Source organism: Procambarus clarkii, chromosome 67 (assembly GCF_040958095.1).
Source record: "Procambarus clarkii isolate CNS0578487 chromosome 67, FALCON_Pclarkii_2.0, whole genome shotgun sequence".
In the NCBI taxonomy this organism is placed as follows: Eukaryota; Metazoa; Arthropoda; class Malacostraca; order Decapoda; family Cambaridae; genus Procambarus; species Procambarus clarkii.
In genome coordinates, this window is record NC_091216.1 from 17239590 (window position 1) to 17263609 (window position 24020).

The 24020-nt window shown below is 49.8% G+C and overlaps 2 protein-coding genes across 2 annotated transcripts in view; one reads left to right on the plus strand and one right to left on the minus strand.

The window, feature by feature from the left end:
- Nucleotides 1-24020, minus strand: part of LOC123767553 (CD82 antigen) — a 690815-nt gene that overhangs the window by 159098 nt on the left and 507697 nt on the right. The gene's annotated exons all lie outside the window — the stretch shown is intronic.
- LOC123767767 (uncharacterized) overlaps nt 13043-24020 on the plus strand; it is a 672233-nt gene continuing 661255 nt past the window's right edge. Inside the window, exon 1 of the mRNA XM_069310378.1 lies at nt 13043-13224. The gene's annotated coding sequence lies outside the window, so the exon portion shown is untranslated. The remainder of the gene's footprint in view (nt 13225-24020) is intronic.

Here is a 24020-nt window from a genome sequence, read left to right on the forward strand (position 1 = left end):
GTACCACGGGGGGGAGGAACAAGTGCCAGGTACCACGGGGGGGAGGAACAAGTGCCAGGTACCACGGGAGGAACAAGTGCCAGGTACCACGGGGGGAACAAGTGCCAGGTACCACGGGAGGAACAAGTGCCAGGTACCACGGGGGGAACAAGTGCCAGGTACCACAGGAGGAACAAGTGCCAGGTACCACAGGAGGAACAAGTGCCAGGTACCACGGGGGGAACAAGTGCCAGGTACCACGGGGGGAACAAGTGCCAGGTACCACAGGAGGAACAAGTGCCAGGTACCACAGGAGGAACAAGTGCCAGGTACCACGGGGGGAACAAGTGCCAGGTACCACAGGAGGAACAAGTGCCAGGTACCACGGGGGGAACAAGTGCCAGGTACCACAGGAGGAACAAGTGCCAGGTTCCACAGGAGGAACAAGTGCCAGGTACCACGGGAGGAACAAGTGCCAGGTACCACGGGGGGAACAAGTGCCAGGTACCACGGGGAGGAACAAGTGCCAGGTACCACGGGGGGGAGGAACAAGTGCCAGGTACCACGGGGGGGAGGAACAAGTGCCAGGTACCACAGGAGGAACAAGTGCCAGGTACCACGGGGAGAAACAAGTGCCAGGTACCACGGGGGGGAGGAACAAGTGCCAGGTACCACGGGAGGAACAAGTGCCAGGTACCACGGGGGGAGGAACAAGTGCCAGGTACCACGGGGGAACAAGTGCCAGGTACCACGGGGGGGGAGGAACAAGTGCCAGGTACCACGGGGGGGAGGAACAAGTGCCAGGTACCACGGGGGGGAGGAACAAGTGCCAGGTACCACGGGGGGGGAGGAACAAGTGCCAGGTACCACGGGGGGGGAGGAACAAGTGCCAGGTACCACGGGGGGAGGAACAAGTGCCAGGTACCACGGGGGGAGGAACAAGTGCCAGGTACCACGGGGGGGAGGAACAAGTGCCAGGTACCACGGGGGGGAGGAACAAGTGCCAGGTACCACGGGGGGGAGGAACAAGTGCCAGGTACCACAGGAGGAACAAGTGCCAGGTACCACGGGGGGGAGGAACAAGTGCCAGGTACCACGGGGGGGGAGGAACAAGTGCCAGGTACCACAGGAGGAACAAGTGCCAGGTACCACGGGGGGGAGGAACAAGTGCCAGGTACCACGGGGGGGAGGAACAAGTGCCAGGTACCACGGGGGGGAGGAACAAGTGCCAGGTACCACGGGGGGAACAAGTGCCAGGTACCACGGGGGGGGAGGAACAAGTGCCAGGTACCACGGGAGGAACAAGTGCCAGGTACCACGGGGGGGGAGGAACAAGTGCCAGGTACCACGGGGAGGAACAAGTGCCAGGTACCACGGGGGGGAGGAACAAGTGCCAGGTACCACGGGGGGGAGGAACAAGTGCCAGGTACCACGGGGGGAGGAACAAGTGCCAGGTACCACGGGGGGAGGAACAAGTGCCAGGTACCACGGGGGGAGGAACAAGTGCCAGGTACCACGGGGGGAGGAACAAGTGCCAGGTACCACGGGGGGAGGAACAAGTGCCAGGTACCACGGGGGGAGGAACAAGTGCCAGGTACCACGGGAGGAACAAGTGCCAGGTACCACGGGGGGAGGAACAAGTGCCAGGTACCACGGGAGGAACAAGTGCCAGGTACCACGGGGGGAGGAACAAGTGCCAGGTACCACGGGGGGAGGAACAAGTGCCAGGTACCACGGGGGGGAGGAACAAGTGCCAGGTACCACGGGGGGGAGGAACAAGTGCCAGGTACCACGGGGGGGAGGAACAAGTGCCAGGTACCACGGGGGGGAGGAACAAGTGCCAGGTACCACGGGGAGGAACAAGTGCCAGGTACCACGGGGGGAGGAACAAGTGCCAGGTACCACGGGGGGGAGGAACAAGTGCCAGGTACCACGGGGGGGAGGAACAAGTGCCAGGTACCACGGGGGGGAGGAACAAGTGCCAGGTACCACGGGGAGGAACAAGTGCCAGGTACCACGGGGGGAGGAACAAGTGCCAGGTACCACGGGGGGGAGGAACAAGTGCCAGGTACCACGGGGGGGAGGAACAAGTGCCAGGTACCACGGGGGGGAGGAACAAGTGCCAGGTACCACGGGGAGGAACAAGTGCCAGGTACCACGGGGAGGAACAAGTGCCAGGTACCACGGGGGGAGGAACAAGTGCCAGGTACCACGGGGGGGAGGAACAAGTGCCAGGTACCACGGGGAGGAACAAGTGCCAGGTACCACGGGGAGGAACAAGTGCCAGGTACCACGGGGGAACAAGTGCCAGGTACCACGGGGGGAGGAACAAGTGCCAGGTACCACGGGGGGGAGGAACAAGTGCCAGGTACCACGGGGAGGAACAAGTGCCAGGTACCACGGGGGAACAAGTGCCAGGTACCACGGGGGGAGGAACAAGTGCCAGGTACCACGGGGGGAGGAACAAGTGCCAGGTACCACGGGGGGAGGAACAAGTGCCAGGTACCACGGGGGGAGGAACAAGTGCCAGGTACCACGGGGGGAGGAACAAGTGCCAGGTACCACGGGGGGAGGAACAAGTGCCAGGTACCACGGGGGGAACAAGTGCCAGGTCCAGGACTTGGAGTAACTACTTGCAGAGATTAACTTTGTATAACATTAATAATTATCTTAATATTTACTCAGATCAAAGTAGATACAAATAGAGTTACACAGAGAATGCTGGAGTTGCACTCACCTAATTGTGCTTGCGGGGGTTGAGCTTTGGCTCTTTGGTCCCGCCTCTCACCTGTCACTCAGGGTCCTGGCACTTGTAGATAGAGCAAGTGTATACTAGGCCTAACGCCAGGGTGTCGGGGCATTAGTGGGCTTATCTCCCGCCCCGACCAGTGTCGCTTCCTTTTATCTTCATTCTTCACTTTGGAATAAAAATTAATATTGTTCCTTGTTCATGGGCAACAACAAACTTTGAGCTAATATGTAGTATTCTCTGTTTCTAAATTGTGAGTAACTAAAGTCTTTGAGTATGTATTATATATATATATATATATATATATATATATATATATATATATATATATATATATATATATATATATATATATATATATATATATGTACATTACACATGAAGTGATGACGCAGTAAATGTATACAGCATCAGGGAATATATGTATAATGTATACATATAGGGAATACAGCATCAGGGTGCTGTATTTCCCCCCCCCCCCCCTCCTTGGCGTCATATCTCCAGGTGTGGTGGTGTGTCAGGTGTGGTGGTGGTGTGTCAGGTGTGGTGAGTGTGGTGGTGGTGTGTCAGGTGTGGTGGTGGTGTGTCAGGTGTGGTGAGTGTGGTGGTGGTGTGTCAGGTGTGGTGAGTGTAGTGATGGTGTGTCAGGTGTGGTGGTGGTGTGCCAGGTGTGGTGAGTATGGTGGTGGTGTGTCAGGTGTGGTGAGTGTGGTGGTGGTGTCAGGTGTGGTGGTGTGTCAGGTGTGTGGTGAGTGTGGTGGTGGTGCGTCAGGTGTGGTGGTGTGTCAGGTGTGTGGTGAGCGTGGTGGTGGTGTGTCAGGTGTGGTGAGTGTGGTGGTGGTGTGTCAGGTGTGTAGAGTGTGGTGGTGGTGTGTCAGGTGTGTAGAGTGGTGGTGGTGTGTCAGGTGTGTAGAGTGGTGGTGGTGTGTCAGGTGTGTAGAGTGGTGGTGGTGTGTCAGGTGTGTAGAGTGGTGGTGGTGTGTCAGGTGTGTGCTTAATGTGACAGGGATTGATGTGTTCCAGATATGTCAAGGGGTCGCTCTAGTTTTCCGCCGGAGCTGATTGCTGATAGAGAGGTTGTGTGTGTGTGTGTGTGTGTGTGTGAGTGTGTGTGTGTGTGTGTGTGTGTGTGTGTGTGTGTGTGTGTGTGGGTGTGTGTGTGTGTGTGTGTGTGTGTGTGTGTGTGTGTGTGTGTGTGTGTGTGAGTGTGTGTGTGTGTGTGTACTCACCTAGTTGTACTCACCTAGTTGTGTTTGCGGGGGTTGAGCTCTGGCTCTTTGGTCCCGCCTCTCAACCGTCAATCAACAGGTGTACAGATTCCTGAGCCTATCGGGCTCTGTCATATCTACACTTGAAACTGTGTATGGAGTCAGCCTCCACCACATCACTTCCTAATGCATTCCATTTGTCAACCACTCTGACACTAAAAAAGTTCTTTTTTAATATCTCTGTGGCTCATTTGGGCACTCAGTTTCCACCTGTGTCCCCTAGTACGTGTGCCCCTTGTGTTAAATAGACTGTCTTTATCTACCCTATCAATCCCCTTCAGAATCTTGAATGTGGTGATCATGTCCCCCCTAACTCTTCTGTCTTCCAGCGAAGTGAGGTTTAATTCCCGTAGTAAATTCCCATGTGTGTGTGTGTGTGTGTGTGTGTGTGTGTGTGTGGGTGTGTGTGTGTGTGTGTGTGTGTGTGTGTGTGTGTGTGTGTGTGTGTGTGTGTGTGTGCCACATGTGTGTGTAGGTGTGTGTGTGTGTGTGTGTGTGTGTGTGTGTGTGTGTGTGTGTGTGTGTGTGTGTGTGTGTGTGTGTGTGTGTGCCACATGTGTGTGTAGGTGTGTGTGTGTGTGTGTGTGTGTGTGTGTGTGTGTGTGTGTGTGCCACATGTGTGTGTAGGTGTGTGTGTGTGTGTGTGTGTGTGTGTGTGCCACATGTGTGTGCCACATGTGTGTGTAGGTGTGTGTGTGTGTGTGTGTGTGTGTGTGTGTGTGCCACATGTGTGCGTGTGTGTGTGCCACATGTGTGCGTGTGTGTGCCACATGTGTTCATATTTATTTTGTGTGCGGGTGTGTGTGTATGTGTGTGTTCCACATGTGTACTCATCTAGTTGAACTCACCTAGTTGTGCTTGCGGGGGTTGAGCTCTGGCTCTTTGGTCCCACCTCTCAACCGTCAATCAACTGGTGTACAGGTTCCTGAGCCTATTGGGCTCTATCATATCTACACTTGAAACTGTGTATGGAGTCAGCCTCCACCACATTACTGCCTAATGCATTCCACCTGTTAACTACTCTGACATTGAAAAGTTCTTTCTAACGTCCCTGTGGCTCATGTGGGTACTCAGTTTCCACCTGTGTCCCCTTGTTCACCTACCACCAGTGTTAAACAGTGTATCTTTATCTACCCTGTCAATTCTTCTGAGAATTTTGTAGGTAGTGATCATGTCTCCCCATACTCTTCTGTCTTCTAGTGTCGTGAGGTGCATTTCTCGCAGCCTTTCATCGTAACTCATGCCTCTTAGTACTGGGACTAGTCTAGTGGCATATCTCCGAACTTTTTCCAGCTTCGTCTTGTGCTTGACAAGGTACGGGCTCCATGCTGGGGCCGCATACTCCAGGATTGGTCTTACATATGTGGTATACAAGGCTCTGAATAATTCCTTACACAGGTTCCTGAAGGCTGTTCTGATGTTAGCCAACCTCGCATATGCCGCCGATGTTATTCTTTTTATGTGGGCTTCAGGAGACAGGTTTGGTGTGATATCAACTCCTAGATCTTTCTCTCTCTCCGTTTCATGAAGGACTTCATCTCCCATTCTGTATCCTGTGTCTGGCCTTCTGTTTCCACTGCCTAGTTTCATTACTTTGCATTTACTCGGGTTGAACTTTAGTAGCCATTTGTTGGACCATTCATACAGTCTGTCTAGGTCATCTTGTAGTTGTCTTCCTCCGTTTTAATCCTCCTCACAATTTTTGCATCATCAGCTAACAATGAGAGGAACGAGTCTGTACCCTCTGGAAGATCATTTACATATATAAGAAACAGAATGGGTCCAAGGACTGAACCCTGCGGGACCCCACTGGTGACGTTTCGCCAATCTGAAACCTCATCCCTCACAGTGACTCGCTGTCTTCTGTTACTTAGGTACTCCCTTATCCAGTGAAGTACCTTCCTTTTCACTCCAGCCTGCATCTCCGGCTTTCGCACTAGTCTCTGGTGTGGCACTGTGTCAAAGGCTTTCTGGCAATCCAAAAATATGCAGTCTGCCCACCCCTCTCTTTCTTGTCTGATTCTTGTTGCCTGATCGTAGAATTCATTTAATCCTGTGAGACATGACTTGCCATCCCTGAAACCATGTTGGTGTTGTGACACAAAGTTCCTTCGCTCCAGATGTTCGACTAGCTTTTTTTCGCACAATTTTCTCTATTAACTTGCATGGTATGCAAGTTAGGGACACTGGCCAGTGGGACACTGTAGTTCAGTGCCTCCTGTCAATCCTCTTTCTTGTATATCGGGACTACGTTTGCCGCCTTCCAAATTTCTGGCAGTTCACATGTTACCAGTGATTTGTTATGCACTATGGAGAGTGGCAGGCACAGTGCTTCTGCTCTTTCCTTTAGTATCCATGGTGATGTTTCATCGGGCCTATAGCCTTTGTCACATGCAACTCTAGCAAAAGCTTCCTTACATCTCCACTGGTAATCTCAAATTCCTCTAGTGGTGCCTTGTTAATTATTCCTTCTCTTATCTCTGTAACATCTCCTTGCTCTAATGTGAAGACTTCCTGGAATTTCATATTGAGTTCCTCGCACACTTCTTTGTCGTTTGTAGTGAATCTGTCTGCCCTTATCCTCGGTTTCATTACCTGTTGTCTTTCTCCTGATGTGGCTGTGCAGCAATTTAGGTTGAGTCTTTGCCTTGCTTGCTATGTCGTTTTCATATTGCCTCTCTACCTCTCTTCTCACCCTGACGTATTCATTCCTGGCTCTCTGGTAACCTTCTCTGCTCTCAAGTGTCCTGTTATTTCTATAGTTTCTCCATGCTCTTTTACTTTGTTGCTTAGCTGGCCAACATCTCTGATTAAACCATGGGTTTCTCATCTGCATTTCATTTTTTACCTTTTGGGACGGGATAAACTTTTCTGCTGCGTCCTTGCACTTCTGCGTGATGTATTCCATCTTGTCTTGGGCCGTCTTTTCCCTTAGCTCTGTTTCCCATGTTATATCCGTTAGGAATTTTCTCATCTCCTCATAGTTTCCCTTACGGAATGCTAACCTTTTGCTTTCAGTTCCCTTTTTCGAGTACTTTAGCCCTTCTTCGACCAGATACTCAAACGTCTGTACACTGTGATCGCTCATTCCTACTGGGGCCTTGAAGTCAATTTCCCTTATGTCGGAGTCGTTCAGAGTGAAGACTAGATCGAGTCTCGCTGGTTCATTGTTTCCTCTCATCCTTGTGGGTTCCCTGACATGTTGGCTTAGAAAGTTTCTTGTCGCCACCTCCACTAGTTTGGCTCTCCATGTACTCACCTAGTTGTGCTTGCGGGGGTTGAGCTTTAGCTCTTTGGTCCCGCCTCTCAACCGTCAATCAACATGTGTACAGGTTCCTGAGCCTATTGGGCTCTATCATATCTGCACTTGAAACTGTGTATGGAGTCAGCCTCCACCACATCACTGCCTAATGCATTCCATTTGTCAACCACTCTGACACTAAAAAAGTTCTTTCTAATATCTCTGTGGTTCATTTGGGCACTCAGTTTCCACCTGTGTCCCCTAGTGAGTGTGCCTCTTGTGTTGTGAATAGACTGTCTTTATTTACCCTATCAATTCCCTTGAGAATCTTGAATGTGGTGATCATGTCCCCCCTAACTCTTCTGTCTTCCAGCGAAGTGAGGTTTAATTCCCGTAGTCTCTCCTCGTAGCTCATACCTCTCAGCTCGGGTACTAGTCTGGTGGCAAACCTTTGAACCTTTTCCAGTTTAGTCTTATGCTTGACTAGATATGGACTCCATGCTGGGGCTGCATACTCCAGGATTGGCCTGACATATGTGGTATACAAAGTTCTAAATGATTCTTTACACAAGTTTCTGAATGCCGTTCGTATGTTAGCTAGCCTGGCATATGCCGCTGATGTTATCCGCTTGATATGTGCTGCAGGAGACAGGTCTGGCGTGATATCAACCCCCAAGTCTTTTTTTTTCTCTGACTCTTGAAGAATTTCATGTATCCTCTCCTCCGTGCGGTTTCTTGTTCTCCCAGTCAAACTCCCAGTCTCCCAGCCTTGTGTGTGTGTGCGGGCGTGTGTATTTGTACTCACCTATTTGTGTCTGCAGGATCGAGCATTGACTCTTGGATCCCGCCTTTCGAACATCGGTTGTTTACAGCAATGACTCCTGTCCCATTTCCCTATCATACCTGGTTTTAAAATTATGAATAGTATTTGCTTCCACAACCTGTTCCTGAAGTGCATTCCATTTTCCCACTACTCTCACGCTAAAAGAAAACTTCCTAACATCTCTGTGACTCATCTGAGTCTCAAGCTTCCATCCATGTCCCCTCGTTCTGTTACTATTCCGTGTGAACATTTCGTCTATGTCCACTCTGTCAATCCCTCTGAGTATTTTATATGTTCCTATCATGATACGTTCATAATACATACGTTCCTGTGTGTGTGTGTGTGTACTCACCTAATTGTACTCACCTAATTGTGCTTGCGGGGGTTGAGCTTTGGCTCTTTGGTCCCGCCTCTCAACTGTCAATCAACTGGTGTACAGATTCCTGAGCCTACTGGGCTCTATCATACCTACATTTGAAACTGTGTATGGAGTCAGCCTCCACCACATCACTTCCTAGTGCATTCCATTTATTAACTACTCTGACACTGAAAAAATTCTTTCTAACGTCTCTGTGGCTCATCTGGGTACTAAGTTTCCACCTGTGTCCCCTTGTTCGTGTCCCACCCGTGCTGAAGAGTTTGTCTTTGTCCACCCTGTCAATTCCCCTGAGAATTTTGTAGGTGGTTATCATGTCTCCCCTTACTCTTCTGTTTTCCAGGGATGTGAGGTTCAGCTCCTTTAGCCTTTCCTCGTAGCTCAATCCTCTCAGTTCCGGGACGAGCCTGGTGGCATACCGCTGAATCTTCTCTAACTTTGTCTTGTGTTTAACTAGGTATGGACTCCAGGCTGGAGCTGCATACTCCAGGATTGGTCTTACATAAGTGGTATACAGGGTTCTGAAAGATTCCTTACACAAGTTTCTGAAGGCAGTTCTTATGTTGGCCAGTCTAGCATATGCCGCTGATGATATTCTTTTGATGTGGGCCTCTGGGGACAGGTTCGGTGTGATATCAACCCCCAGATCCTTCTCTCTATTTGATTCTTGCAGGATTTCCCCTCCCAGATGATACCTTGTGTTCAGCCTCCTGCTCCCTTCGCCTAATTTCATCACCTTACACTTTCCAGAGTTGAACTTCAGCAGCCATTTTCTAGACCATTCCTCCAGTTTATCCAGGTCATCCTGTAGTCTCTGTCTATCTTCGTCCGTCTTGATTCTTCTCATAATTTTTGCATCATCAGCAAACATCGAGAGGAATGAGTCTATACCCTCTGGAAGATCGTTCACATATATTAGAAACAGGATGGGTCCAAGTACTGAGCCCTGTGGGACTCCGCTGGTGACATCTCGCCACTCTGATGTCTCCCCCCTCACCGTTACTCGCTGTTTCCTGTTGCTTAAGTACTCCCTTATCCACTGGAGCACCTTCCCTTTTACTCCTGCCTGTTGCTCCAACTTTTTTAACAGCCTTTTATGGGGTACTGTGTCAAAGGCTTTTTGACACTCCAGGAAAATGCAGTCGGCCCACCCTTCTCTTTCCTGCCTAATTTTCGTTGCCTGGTCATAAAATTCTATTAACCCTGTGAGGCACGATTTACCATCTCTGAACCCATGTTGGTGGTGCGTTACAAAGTTATTTCCCTCCAGATGCTCTACGAGCCTTTTCCTCACGATCTTCTCCAGCACCTTGCATGGTATACAAGTTAAGGAAACTGGCCTGTAATTCAGTGCCTCTTGCCTGTCACCCTTTTTGTATATTGGGACCACGTTAGCTGTCTTCCAACTTTCTGGTAAGTCTCCTGTTTCCAGTGACCTGTTATACACCATAGAGAGTGGCACACTTAGTGCTTCTGCACCTTCCTTTAGTATCCATGGTGAGATTCTATCAGGCCCAACAGCCTTTGTCACATCTAGCTCCAGCAGACACCTTTTGACCTCATCACTGGTGAGGTCAAATTCCTCCAAGGTTTCCAAGGTTGCCGCCTCCTCATTTAGTGCAGGGGCTTCTCCTTGTTCTATTGTGAAGACCTCCTGGAATCTCTTGTTGAGTTCTTCACACACCTCCTTGTCATTCTCTGTGTATCTGTTCTCCCCTTTCCGCAGCTTCATCACTTGTTCCTTCACTGCTGTTTTCCTCCTGATATGGCTGTGGAGCAGGTTTGGTTGGGTCTTGGCTTTACTCGCGATGTCATTTTCAAACTGTCTCTCTGCTTCCCTCCTCACTCTGATGTACTCATTTCTGGCCCTCTGGTACCTCTCCCTGCTCTCTGGTGTTCTGTTATTTCTGTAGTTTCTCCATGTTCTTTTACTCAGTTGTTTCGCTACCTTACATTCCTGGTTGAACCATGGGTTTTTCTGTTGTTTTTCGTTTTTCTCCTTTTGGACGGGGATAAACCTGTCTGCAGCTTCCTGGCACTTTTGGGTGACAATATCCATCATGACCTGCACATTCTTGTCTCTAAGTTCTGTTTCCCATGGTATTCCCATTAGGAAGTTCCTCATCTCGTCATATTTTCCTCTTCGGTAATTCAGTCTTTTCCCCTCCACTCCCATCCTTGGATAGGTTATCCCTACCTCCACCAAGTACTCAAAGGTCAGTACACTGTGGTCACTCATTCCTATGGGGGCTTCAACTTTGACTTCCCTTATTTCTGACTCATTTAGGGTGAATATTAAGTCGAGTCTAGCTGGTTCATCATTGCCTCTCATTCTTGTGGGTTCCTTGACATGCTGGCTCATGTGTGTGTGTGTGTGTGTGTGTGTGTGTGTGTGTGTGTATTCACCAAGTTGTGCTTGCGGGGGTTGAGCTCTGCTCTTTCGACCCGCCTCTCAACTGTCAATCAACGGTTTCTACTACTACTATCCCCCCCCCCCCCACACACACACACACCCCAGGAAGCAGCTCGTGATAGCTGACTAACTTCCAAGTACCTATTTACTGCTAGGTAACAGATGCATTGGGTGAAAGAAACTCTGCCCATCGTTTCTCGCCGGCGCCCGAGATCGAACCCGGGACCACAGGATCACGTGTCCAGCGTGCTGTCCGCTCGGCCGCCGGCTCCCGAATGTGTGTGTGAAAGTCGGTGTGTGTGTGTGTGTGTGTGTGTGTGCGCTTTAGGGGCAATTGACAAGTGTTTGGAGGGCGTGTTTGTTGACGGCGGCCAAGAGTGTATTTGACTACTTAACCTCCTGCCTGGAGTCTCACTTGTGTCAATAAAGATGTTGAGACCAATAATTTGGAAGACTAAGGTGAGTTTACCTGTGGCAGCAGCTTTATTGGCGGCAACTAACTTTATTATTAAGATATATATTGTTTTGGGCTCTGGGACCCCTCCCTGGCCCCCCATCCCCTTCTACTCGGGTCGCCCTCGGTACTTTACTTTTTCTCCCGTGTTTTAGACATGTACTTACCTTGTTGTTCTTGCGGGATCGAACTTGGTTCCAAGTCTCGCCTCTCAACATTTTTAATTTAATATATAAATTAATGTATGTCGGTGTTTTGTGATCATATATATATATATATATATATATATATATATATATATATATATATATATATATATATATATATATATATATATATATGATCACAAAACACTGATCCAAGTATGCAACAAAAAAAAAACACATTTGAAAAATAGAGAATGCTTAACGCGTTTTCGGCTAATTCGCCTTCATCAGAGCAAAGTAGAATGAAGTTTCAATCTACTTTGCTCTGATGAAGGCGAATTAGCCGAAAACGCGTTAAGCATTCTCTATTTTTCAAATGTGTTTTTTTTGCATATATATATATATATATATATATATATATATATATATATATATATATATATATATATATATATATATATATATATATAAATACATTTTTTCACGTTTTTCTTATTATATTTTGAATTAGAATTATGTAATGAGACAGATCCCAGCATTTGTTCGTCTAACATATTCCACCTGTTTACCACTCTAAACACGCAGGAAAGTTTCTTCGCATCTTTGTGATTCATTTATGTCTCTAGTTCTCCATCTATCTTCTGCTCCTCGTGTTTTCTCAGTCAACTGAGCCGAGGTGAAGGTGCTGCTCCTCTTAAGAAATCTCTAGAAATAATCCAGTTTATTTCGCTTTGTATTCCCTCATATTTCTTTAGGAACATTGGTGATGATACCAGTTAAGTAAGCATCCATATTTGCTGTCATATCAGGATTTATGTCTCCCGGCCGTTCACTGTTCCTTTATTTGATAGTCCATCAGCATTGGTGTGTCAAATCGTGTTCAGTGGTCTGAAGGGCGGTGCGCAGGCCAGTGCTTTGGGGCGGGGCATGCCCACGTGTAGTGGGCATGCCCACGTGTAGTGGGCATAGACAGTGTTGGAGGAATAGGGGGGGGAGGAGGAAATGGTGTGTGGGGGTAGGGAGGTGGAGGGTAGGCACTGGTGTAGATGTGTGCGGGGGGGGGGGGGATGATGAGGGGGGCTGGCGGGTGATGACAAGGTGATTTGAATGAATTGTTGCTGCTGGAATAGGAGGATGTGGAGTTTCTGGAGTGTTTGGTGTGGAGAAGGTTCTCACGGTACCCTGGTTGTGTGTGTGTCGTGATTGTCATTGCAGAGTTGGTGATCAATGATGACCAGACCACACACTAGAAGGTGAAGGGACGACGACGGCGTTTCGGTCCGTCCTGGACCATCCTCCAGTCGATAGGATAGCCAGCATGGTGCACCATTGGTGATCAATGGTGCACCATACTGGCCTTCACGTGTCCCCATATAGTGTTGCTCCTCCCTGCCTGCCTCTCCTTTCTCCTCTCTTTATCATCATTCCCTCCTGCCTCGTGTCATTTGTAAATACTCCCGGGATGTCATATCTCCCTCATCAGTTACTTGGGTTATCATCTGTGCCTTATCTGGTCATGTTATCTTCCCACTCCTTCCCGACACAAGCACTCCACGCACTAAGTGACTGGGGGGGGGGGGAGCCTGCACTGGTAACGGTTGGACACTAATGAGACAGCGTGACAGCACTCACGCTGTCTCAGCCGGCAATCTGCAACCTTTCCCAAGCCGAGCCGTCACTAAAAGTTTTGATTCACTCTAATGGTGCGTGTGATTGTGAGCGATTGTGATGTTAGAAAACGGGGGATGGTGGTTGACTGTTAAACTGAGACTCGGGTAAGTGCCGTAATTATTGAGATCAATAACATCATTGAAATGCAGTTATGTTAATTGACAAATAATCCCAGTGATCGAGGAGGAGATTAGATTAACTCTTGTAATTAAAGGAGCTCTCAGTGTGCTCACCTGTCTGTGCTTGCAGCGTCGAGCTGCAGCTCATGGACCAGCCTGTCCTCTTACAAAGAACGTCGCTTTTTGCTCATATGCGTTACATAAGGTCAGTAATTGTTGTGCTAGAAAATGGAAGCGGCTGTCGCAAGTGACGTACTGTCCCGTTTTCTGTTTTGGGTCCTCTGGTAGGTTAGGAGAGGGCACTTTTCATTGACCGTTTACTTGACGCTGGGAAACCTTAGGAGTGCGGGCTGCATGGACACCGCCTTTCCTGCCATCTAATACAATGACCTCAAATCTAAATTTCTCCTACAATATCTACTTTTTAAATTATGGACGACGTTGGTGGCTACTTTTCGTTAACAAACAAAATACATTCTCTAAGTCAGCTTTGCTGATGTCCTCTTTTCGAATCACAACTCTTTTAATGTTTCACCCACGTGTTCGAGAAATGTTCTGACGTCATCAGTGTGCACAGCCCGTCCTCCAAACAAAGACCCGAAAGTGATTCCATCCACCCGCCAAACCCCCCCCCCCAGCTGTTTATGAATGGGAAACTGTTTACACACGACTCACAACTGATTTCGTCCGAACACTTTCAGAACAAGTGCTTCACTGACGACTTTTGTTCGAACCACAACGCTGTAAATGCTTCACCCACGTACTACAAATACAAATAATCGCCAACAGAACCTAAACACCTAACCTAACCAGTGCCTAAATGTGCACAATACGCGAATATATAGCAACATTCATTTATATTTGAGAAAATTTCTGTTTTGAATGAACAGCACTTTGAGATAAGGGATCAAAAGGGTTAGTGTGTGTGTGTTGTCTGTGTACTTCAAATGGGGAAAAAGGTCATACTGATAAGGGAAGAAAGGCAGCTCTTCAGCCCTTTTTCCCTGTGCACTCCATCATTCTTCCCCTACGTCACCTCAAGGCCTGCTGTAGTAATATCCTACAGTACTGTAGTCACATCCTACAGTACTGTAGTCAGCTTGGCCTCTCGAAATATTTACCTCGTTGTGAGGTCAGACTCCCCACCGGACAAGTAAAGGCGTACTATCAATCACAGCCGATATATAACATTCTCGTTTTCTTTACGTGATCGCCAGGGTAGGTTTGGGCGTTTTTAGTACACCATTTTATGACCGTTGTGAGAGTCGAGAGGACAAGCTGGATACGTTGTAACCCAACACTGTTTACAGTATAAGGCATCAACACTGTATTGTGGTGGTGGTGGTGGTGGGTGGTAGGGGGGAGGTGGTGGTGGGGGAGATAGTGGGTGGTAGTGGGTGGTGGTGGGTGGCTGGGGAGGTAGTGGGTGGTGGTGGTGGTGGGTGGTAGTGGTGGGTGGTGGGGGAGGTAGTGGGTGGTGGTGAGAGGCGAGGGTGGTAGTGGGTAGCGAGGGTGGTGATGGTGGGTGGCGAGGGAGGTAGTGGGTGGTGGTGGGTGGTAGTGGGTGGCGGTGGGTGGTGGCAGGAGTATCACAGGTGGAGGGTCCTTGACTGTGTCAGGGCTCTCAGCTATTCTTAGTTTTCCTTGCTGGCGCCAACTTATTTGTCTATATTTACACGAAACAAGTGTGTATAACTTGGGTATGTTTGTCTTCACTTGTACATACACAATATATATATATATATATATATATATATATATATATATATATATATATATATATATATATATATATATATATATAATACACACACACACACACACACAGACACACACACACACCCTCCTAGAGTGTAGTGAGAGTACATCTAGAGTAGAGCACCTTCCCAGAGTACCAGGGGAACTCACTGCTGGGGACACAAATGTCCCAGACATGGGACCTCTATTCCTCCAAGCGTCAGAGGTATTCAAAGCCATCATGTCATTTCCGCCAGGCTCAGCAGGGGGATACACTGGAGTAAGACCTCAGCACCTCAAGGAGATGGCGAACCCAGTTCTCGGCGAAGTTGCCGAGACACTGCTGTCAGAGGTCACGAAGTTTGTCAACGACTGTCTCTCTGGGCTGATCCCAGATACAATTAAACCCTTCTTCGGAGCATCCCTTTGTGCCCTTAAGAAAAAGGATGGTGGAGTCAGACCCATTGCCGAGGGTAACACACTTCAGCGCCTTGTTGCTAGGGCAGCTGTCAGAAACATTAGTATAGACGCTGCGACGATGCTTCGACCCCATCAACTAGGTTTTGGTGTCCCCCATGGCTGTGAAGCAGCAGCTCATGCAGCACGAGCCTATATCAAGCACCTCCCAGAAAATAAGGCATTAATTAAATTAGACTTTAAAAATGCTTTCAACCAGGTAAAAAGGGATGTGGTACTGGAAGCAGTTCGAACACGCTTTCCTTCTCTACTCCCCTTCGTCTCAGCAGGGTACAGTAGGGAATCGACGCTGCTGTTTGGGGAACATGAAGTTGTTTCCACAGGTGTCCAGCAGGGAGACCCACTTGCCCCTTTCCTTTTTTGCATGGCAGCTAAAGAGGTCACAAGCAGGTTGTCCAACGAACTCAACATCTGGTTCCTGGACGATGGCACCCTGGCAGGGACACAGGAGTCCCTGCTAGGACATCTACAGCTGATGAAATCTATGGGAGAGGAGTTAGGACTCACCCTAAACCCATTAAAGTGTGAAATCATCTCATCCAGTCAATCAACCATAGATGCAGTACGAATTATATTGCCAGGAGCCCCAGTGATCGCTCCCACCAACAGTGTGCTGCTAGGGACACCTCTCGGCTCGAGCGCCATTGAGGTAGTCCTTGAAGAAAAGCTGAACGACTTGAGGAGGATGTAGGGAAGAATAGGGGCTTTGGACGCCCACGATGCTTTGTACCTTCTCACAAGGTGCCTGGCTTTGCCCAGACTGACCTATTTCCTCAGGTGTGCTCCCTCCTTCGACAGCCCAAAATTAACAGAATACGACTCACTCCTAAGGTCAATAACCATGAAAGTGTTAAACCTCTCCCTGCAAGATGACCAGTGGGACCAAGCAACGCTCCCAGTTAGACTCGGGGGGATAGGTATTCGCAAGGCCACACAGTTAGCATTGCCGGCTTTCTTATCCTCGACCAGTGCTACAGGTGAATTAGTTAAGGAAATACTACCAGAATGCCTAAGAGACTCCGTTGGGATTAATGATCCCAAATTCGTGGACGGAGCCGATCAGTGGGACACTCTTGCCAACTCTCACCCTCGACCGACTTTACCAAACAACTGCAAACAGTCCAAATGGGATAGCCCCATAGTGGAGAACATCGCCACATCATTGCTGGAGGCAGCTTCCAGGAAGGACAAAGCGCGTCTTCTAGCTGTGCAAGCGCCCCATGCCGGGGACTTCCTGTTGGCAGTCCCTAATTCCGCCTTGGGCACCCGCCTGGACCATCGGACCCTAAGTATTGGTGTTGCTCTGCGCCTTGCCGCCCCTATCTCCACCGAGCACCGGTGTATTTGCGGCCATGCACGGGCAGACCAATACGGCAGCCATGGTCTCATCTGTCGTAAGACACAGGGAAAGATTGCCAGACATGAAGCAGTCAATGACATCATCAAGAGAAGTTTGGCTTCAGCTGGGTGTCCAGCACAAAGGGAACCTCAGTTGTGCAGGCCTGACAACAGCCAAAAACGGCCAGATGGAGTCACCCTGCAGCCGTGGAGGGAAGGTAAACAGGTCGTGTGGGACTACACGTGTGCATCCACATTGGCTGATACCTTTCTACCTTACAGCACAGCTGAGGGAGGTAGGGCAGCCACCTTCAGGGAGACCCAGAAAACCAACAAGTACAGAAACCTGTTACAGGTTCGTGCCGATAGGCTCTGAGACCCTGGGCGCCTGGGGTAAATGTGCACTGAAGTTCCTAAAGGAGGGAGGCGAGGAACTCATTGGGAAAACTAAAGACTCAAGAGCGGCCAGTTCCCAGTTCCAGCGCATCAATGTCGTGATCCAGAGAGGAAATGCATGCTGTATCTTGGGCACGCGCCCCACCCCAGAATGAGGTCTTTGAACAGTGATCGTTATATGTGTGTGTGTTCTGTAAACTGTAACACAATGTAATAAAATAAATTAATAATATAATTTCCTTAAATACTTTCGCATATAGTAATACACATCTTCAGAAGGATGAATACGAATTATTAAATACGAAAGTACTCAATCCTTCCTTCGTGGTCTGACACTCTCACATTCTCATCACGTGTTAATTTTCGTGATTTACACATATTCATTCATATATATATATATATATATATATATATATATATATATATATATATATATATATATATATATATATATATATTATATATATATATATAATGTTTCATTGAATATGACTTTATATTCGGTACTGATTATTTTTTTCTTCAAGGCTTGTATCCCTCTGACCAGTGCTCTTGCATCTTGGTTTAACTGGAAGAGGATTTCTCCAAATGTCATCTTTGTTCGAGGTGAAGAATAACTCTAGAATATGCTACACTTTTACTATAAATTTACACAACATTTCGAACCTATATGGTTCATTCTAAAGTGATGGGACAGTGTTAGGCGTATTGGACTTGTACCAATAAGGAGGTCAGTTGTATGAAACAAAAAGGTGAGGAGTACATCGTAAAGGGAGAATTGGGGCATAAATGAGGGAAGGACAGGAGACATAAACAGGGAGGAAGCACATACATAAGATTAATCAGGTGTAGTGGGCGTAGCATGTTGGGCAGTGTCTTGTATGTCGGCATCTTCACGTTCCGGTCTTGTTCATACTCTCATGGTGGGTAGAGTGAATAGTTCCGTAATTAGGGTATTTATGGCGGGTTGTTCTATTGGTATGTGAATTGCTTCAAGAATTTGTAATCTTCTTACATCTTGGGTTTTGTCTATTATACAAGTGTTTTTATTCAACATTTCTCTTGTTAGGGTGATGTCATGGGCTTGTTAGGGTGATGTCATGGGCTTGTTAGGGTGATGTTATGGGCTTGTTAGGGTGATGTTATGGGCTTGTTAGGGTGATGTCATGGGCTTGTTAGGGTGATGTCATGGGCTTGTTAGGGTGATGTTATGGGCTTGTTAGGGTGATGTTATGGGCTTGTTAGGGTGATGTTATGGGCTTGTTAGGGTGATGTCATGGGCTTGTTAGGGTGATGTTATGGGCTTGTTAGGGTGATGTTATGGGCTTGTTAGGGTGATGTTATGGGCTTGTTAGGGTGATGTCATGGGCTTGTTAGGGTGATGTTATGGGCTTGTTAGGGTGATGTCATGGGCTTGTTAGGGTGATGTCATGGGCTTGTTAGGGTGATGTTATGGGCTTGTTAGGGTGATGTTATGGGCTTGTTAGGGTGATGTCATGGGCTTGTTAGGGTGATGTTATGGGCTTGTTAGGGTGATGTTATGGGCTTGTTAGGGTGATGTTATGGGCTTGTTAGGGTGATGTCATGGGCTTGTTAGGGTGATGTTATGGGCTTGTTAGGGTGATGTCATGGGCTTGTTAGGGTGATGTCATGGGCTTGTTAGGGTGATGTTATGGGCTTGTTAGGGTGATGTTATGGGCTTGTTAGGGTGATGTCATGGGCTTGTTAGGGTGATGTCATGGGCTTGTTAGGGTGATGTTATGGGCTTGTTAGGGTGATGTCATGGGCTTGTTAGGGTGATGTTATGGGCTTGTTAGGGTGATGTTATGATCTTGTTAGGGTGATGTCATGGGCTTGTTAGGGTGATGTCATGGGCTTGTCTCATGTGATATTTGGGGGCACCTGATTGAAGATGACAGGTCAAACGCCTTGTTAGCTTGGTCGACGTCATACCTATGTACTTTGATTGAAGGTCACATCCTTCGTGGGTGGCAGGTGTACATCATTCGTGGGGGGGGGGGGGCAGGTGTACATCCTTCGTAGGGGTGGGGGCAGGTGTACATCCTTCGTGGGGGGGGGGGCAGATGTACATCCTTCGTAGGGGAGCAGGTGTACATCCTTCGTAGGGGGGGGGCAGGTGTACATCCTTCGTAGGGGGGGGGGCAGGTGTACATCCTTCGTAGGGGGAGCAGGTGTACATCCTTTGTGGGGGGGGGGGGCAGGTGTACATCCTTTGTGGGGGGGGCAGGTGTACATCCTTTGTGGGGGGGGCAGGTGTACATCCTTCGTTGGGGGGGGGCAGGTGTACATCCTTCGTGGGGGGGGCAGGTGTACATCCTTCGTGGGGGGGGGCAGGTATACATATATACCAGGTTTAACTGCTGTAAAAGGATTCTCCGTCGGCTTCGGGCTGTTTTTAATGAGGAGGTCGGTAGTCTTCTGTGTTTTATAGTATATTATTAAGTCTATATTTTGGTTAGGAGTTATGGTCTTTACTCCATTTTGGGTTTCCTGTGATACGTGTATACGTGAAATATCAGGATTTCGGATATATAAAGAATAATCCCCAAAACACACGTGATTCAGTTATGTGTAAGTATTCAGTAGGAAAATATACCCAACTACACCTGACTAGATAAGGAACAAAACGGTTAAGCATCGGTAGAGGTGAGAATATTAAGCGAATATTAACTGGGTATTCCTTCAATCATACACTATTTTTATACCAAATCCTACCAATGATAAAATTAATCTAATTTGTATAATCCTGAACTGACATTAATATTATCTAATTTACTACTTTTTATATATGAAAAAGTCATTTATAAAGAAGTTAATTTATAACTCCCAGCAACAGCCTGTTGGATTAAGCTGTCACAAGTCCAGCCTAGCTCCCGGGCCGGGCTCGGGGAGTAGAACAACTCACACAACCTCGTCCAGTGAGGAAGTTACGCTAGCGATGTCGTAGAGTTGCCAGCTACTAGTGATACCACAACGTTGCCAGCTACTGGTGATACACAAGGTTGCCAGCTACTGGTGATACACAACGATGCCAGCTACTGGTGATACACAAGGTTGCCAGCTACTGGTGATACACAAGGTTGCCAGCTACTGGTGATTACACAACGATGCCAGCTACTGGTGATACACAACGTTGCCAGCTACTGGTGATACACAAGGTTGCCAGCTACTGGTGATACACAACGATGCCAGCTACTGGTGATACACAAGGTTGCCAGCTACTGGTGATACACAAGGTTGCCAGCTACTAGTGATACCACAACGTTGCCAGCTACTGGTGATACACAAGGTTGCCAGCTACTAGTGATACCACAACGTTGCCAGCTACTGGTTATACCACAACGTTGCCAGCTACTGGTGATACACAAGGTTGCCAGCTACTAGTGATACACAACGTTGCCAGCTACTGGTGATACACAAGGTTGCCAGCTACTGGTGATACACAAGGTTGCCAGCTACTGGTGATACACAAAGTTGCCAGCTACTGGTGATACACAAGGTTGCCAGCTACTGGTGATACACAAGGTTGCCAGCTACTAGTGATACCACAACGTTGCCAGCTACTGGTGATACACAAGGTTGCCAGCTACTAGTGATACCACAACGTTGCCAGCTACTGGTTATACCACAACGTTGCCAGCTACTGGTGATACACAAGGTTGCCAGCTACTGGTGATACACAACGTTGCCAGCTACTAGTGATACCACAACGTTGCCAGCTACTGGTGATACACAAGGTTGCCAGCTACTGGTTATACCACAACGTTGCCAGCTACTGGTGATACACAAGGTTGCCAGCTACTGGTTATACCACAACGTTGCCAGCTACTGGTGATACACAAGGTTGCCAGCTACTGGTGATACACAACGTTGCCAGCTACTAGTGATACCACAACGTTGCCAGCTACTGGTTATACCACAACGTTGCCAGCTACTGGTGATACACAACGTTGCCAGCTACTGGTGATACACAAGGTTGCCAGCTACTGGTGATACACAACGTTGCCAGCTACTGGTGATACACAACGTTGCCAGCTACTGGTGATACACAAGGTTGCCAGCTACTAGTTATACCACAACGTTGCCAGCTACTAGTTATACCACACCGTTGCCAGCTACTAGTTTGGTTTACATGCTTAAGACGCGCGGGTTCCAGGCTGATACTGCATACTTCATCTCTGTATTCTGTTAATTACTGTACTCAGGTTGTAATTGTCAGTGTCCTCACAGACTGCCCAGTAGTACTTAGTCAGGTGTGTGTGTGTTGAGAGGCACACACCTGACTAGCAGTATATAGATGTAACTGTTTGCTGAGAAACACATGTTTGTTAGAGGGAAGGTATTGAATGATGAAGAATTTAATTTTAATTGAAAGTAATATTCTGGCGTGTGGCCACAGGGCGAGAGGCCGTGGTGGTGACCTCCACGGCTATATCTGTGGGGTAGTGTAGGGCAGCTGGGGGCATGTAGGGGTACTGCTGCCCCCTCTTCCCACACAGTCACACTTGACACTTGCTGATACACCACTGGCAGGATATGGAGGGCCGCCCCTTGCACACCCTGGAGGCCCCACTACACACCCTGGAGGCCCCACTACACACCCTGGAGGCCCCACTACACACCCTGGAGGCCCCACTACACACCCTGGAGGCCCCACTACACACCCTGGAGGCCCCACTACACACCCTGGAGGCCCCACTACACACCCTGGAGGCCCCACTACACACCCTGGAGGCCCCACTACACACCCTGGAGGCCCCACTACACACCCTGGAGGCCCCACTAAACACCCTATGTTCTTCACCCTCATATAAAGCGCTGCTACATGTTTATATTATTATTAATACAATCCTCCTAGCCATCCTGTGTGGCGTGTTGACCATACGCTGTCTACCCAGGCCTCGCCTGGGTAGACAGCGCCTCCCCCCCCCCTCGCACGCAGACGCCTCCCCCCCCCCCTCGCACGCAGACGCCTCCCCCCCCTCGCACGCAGCCTTGTCTTGTGCACCCTGGCGCGTGCTGATCTTGATTTGTTTTTGTTTTTACTCGTTTGACATACACGGTATGTGTGACACCGGTTTGCTGAGTGCGTTGTGCGTGGGTTGGGTGCGTTGTGCGTGGGTTGGGGGCGTTGTGCGTGGGTTGGGGGCGTTGTGCGTGGGTTGGGGGCGTTGTGCGTGGGTTGGGTGCGTTGTGCGTGGGTTGGGTGCGTTGTGCGTGGGTTGGGGGCGTTGTGCGTGGGTTGGGTGCGTTGTGCGTGGGTTGGGTGCGTTGTGCGTGGGTTGGGGGCGTTGTGCGTGGGTTGGGTGCGTTGTGCGTGGGTTGGGGGCGTTGTGCGTGTGTTCAATGATGGTCTATAGCTACTAAGAGATACAGGCTGACGCATGCGCACCAGCTGAGGAGGCCAGAAGTGCCCCCCCCCCCACGACACTCAGTAACCTGGACATCAGGTTGGTCCTTCCTGGTCATACAGAAGACTGCTCCGTCGTGGAGCAGCGGTTAATGCCGATGGTGTCCCTCGACGGCCACCACAGACCTGGTCGACCCCGGCCACCACAGACCTGGTCGACCCCGGCCACCACAGACCTGGTCGACCCCGGCCACCACAGACCTGGTCGACCCCGGCCACCACAGACCTGGTTGACCCCGGCCACCACAGACCTGGTCGACCCCGGCCACCACAGACCTGGTCGACCCCGGCCACCACAGACCTGGTCGACCCCGGCCACCACAGACCTGGTCGACCTCCACCCTCCACAGGACCACCCAGGGACCCCAGCCACCACAGACCTGGTCGACCCTCCACAGGACCACCCAGGGACCCCGGCCACCACAGACCTGGTCGACCACCACCCTCCACAGGACCACCCAGGGACCCCAGCCACCACAGACCTGGTCGACCACCACCCTCCACAGGACCACCCAGGGACCCCAGCCACCACAGACCTGGTCGACCACCACCCTCCACAGGACCACCCAGGGACCCCGGCCACCACAGACCTGGTCGACCACCACCCTCCACAGGACCACACCCAGGGACCCCAGCCACCACAGACCTGGTCGACCCTCCACAGGACCACCCAGGGACCCCGGCCACCACAGACCTGGTCGACCACCACCCTCCACAGGACCACCCAGGGACCCCAGCCACCACAGACCTGGTCGACCACCACCCTCCACAGGACCACACCCAGGGACCCCGGCCACCACAGACCTGGTCGACCACCACCCTCCACAGGACCACCCAGGGACCCCAGCCACCACAGACCTGGTCGACCACCACCCTCCACAGGACCACCCAGGGACCCCAGCCACCACAGACCTGGTCGACCACCACCCTCCACAGGACCACCCAGGGACCCCGGCCACCACAGACCTGGTCGACCCTCCACAGGACCACACCCAGGGACCCCGGCCACCACAGACCTGGTCGACCACCACCCTCCACAGGACCACCCAGGGACCCCAGCCACCACAGACCTGGTCGACCACCACCCTCCACAGGACCACACCCAGGGACCCCGGCCACCACAGACCTGGTCGACCACCACCCTCCACAGGACCACCCAGGGACCCCGGCCACCACAGACCTGGTCGACCCTCCACAGGACCACACCCAGGGACCCCGGCCACCACAGACCTGGTCGACCACCACCCTCCACAGGACCACCCAGGGACCCCGGCCACCACAGACCTGGTCGACCACCACCCTCCACAGGACCACCCAGGGACCCCGGCCACCACAGACCTGGTCGACCACCACCCTCCACAGGACCACCCAGGGACCCCAGCCACCACAGACCTGGTCGACC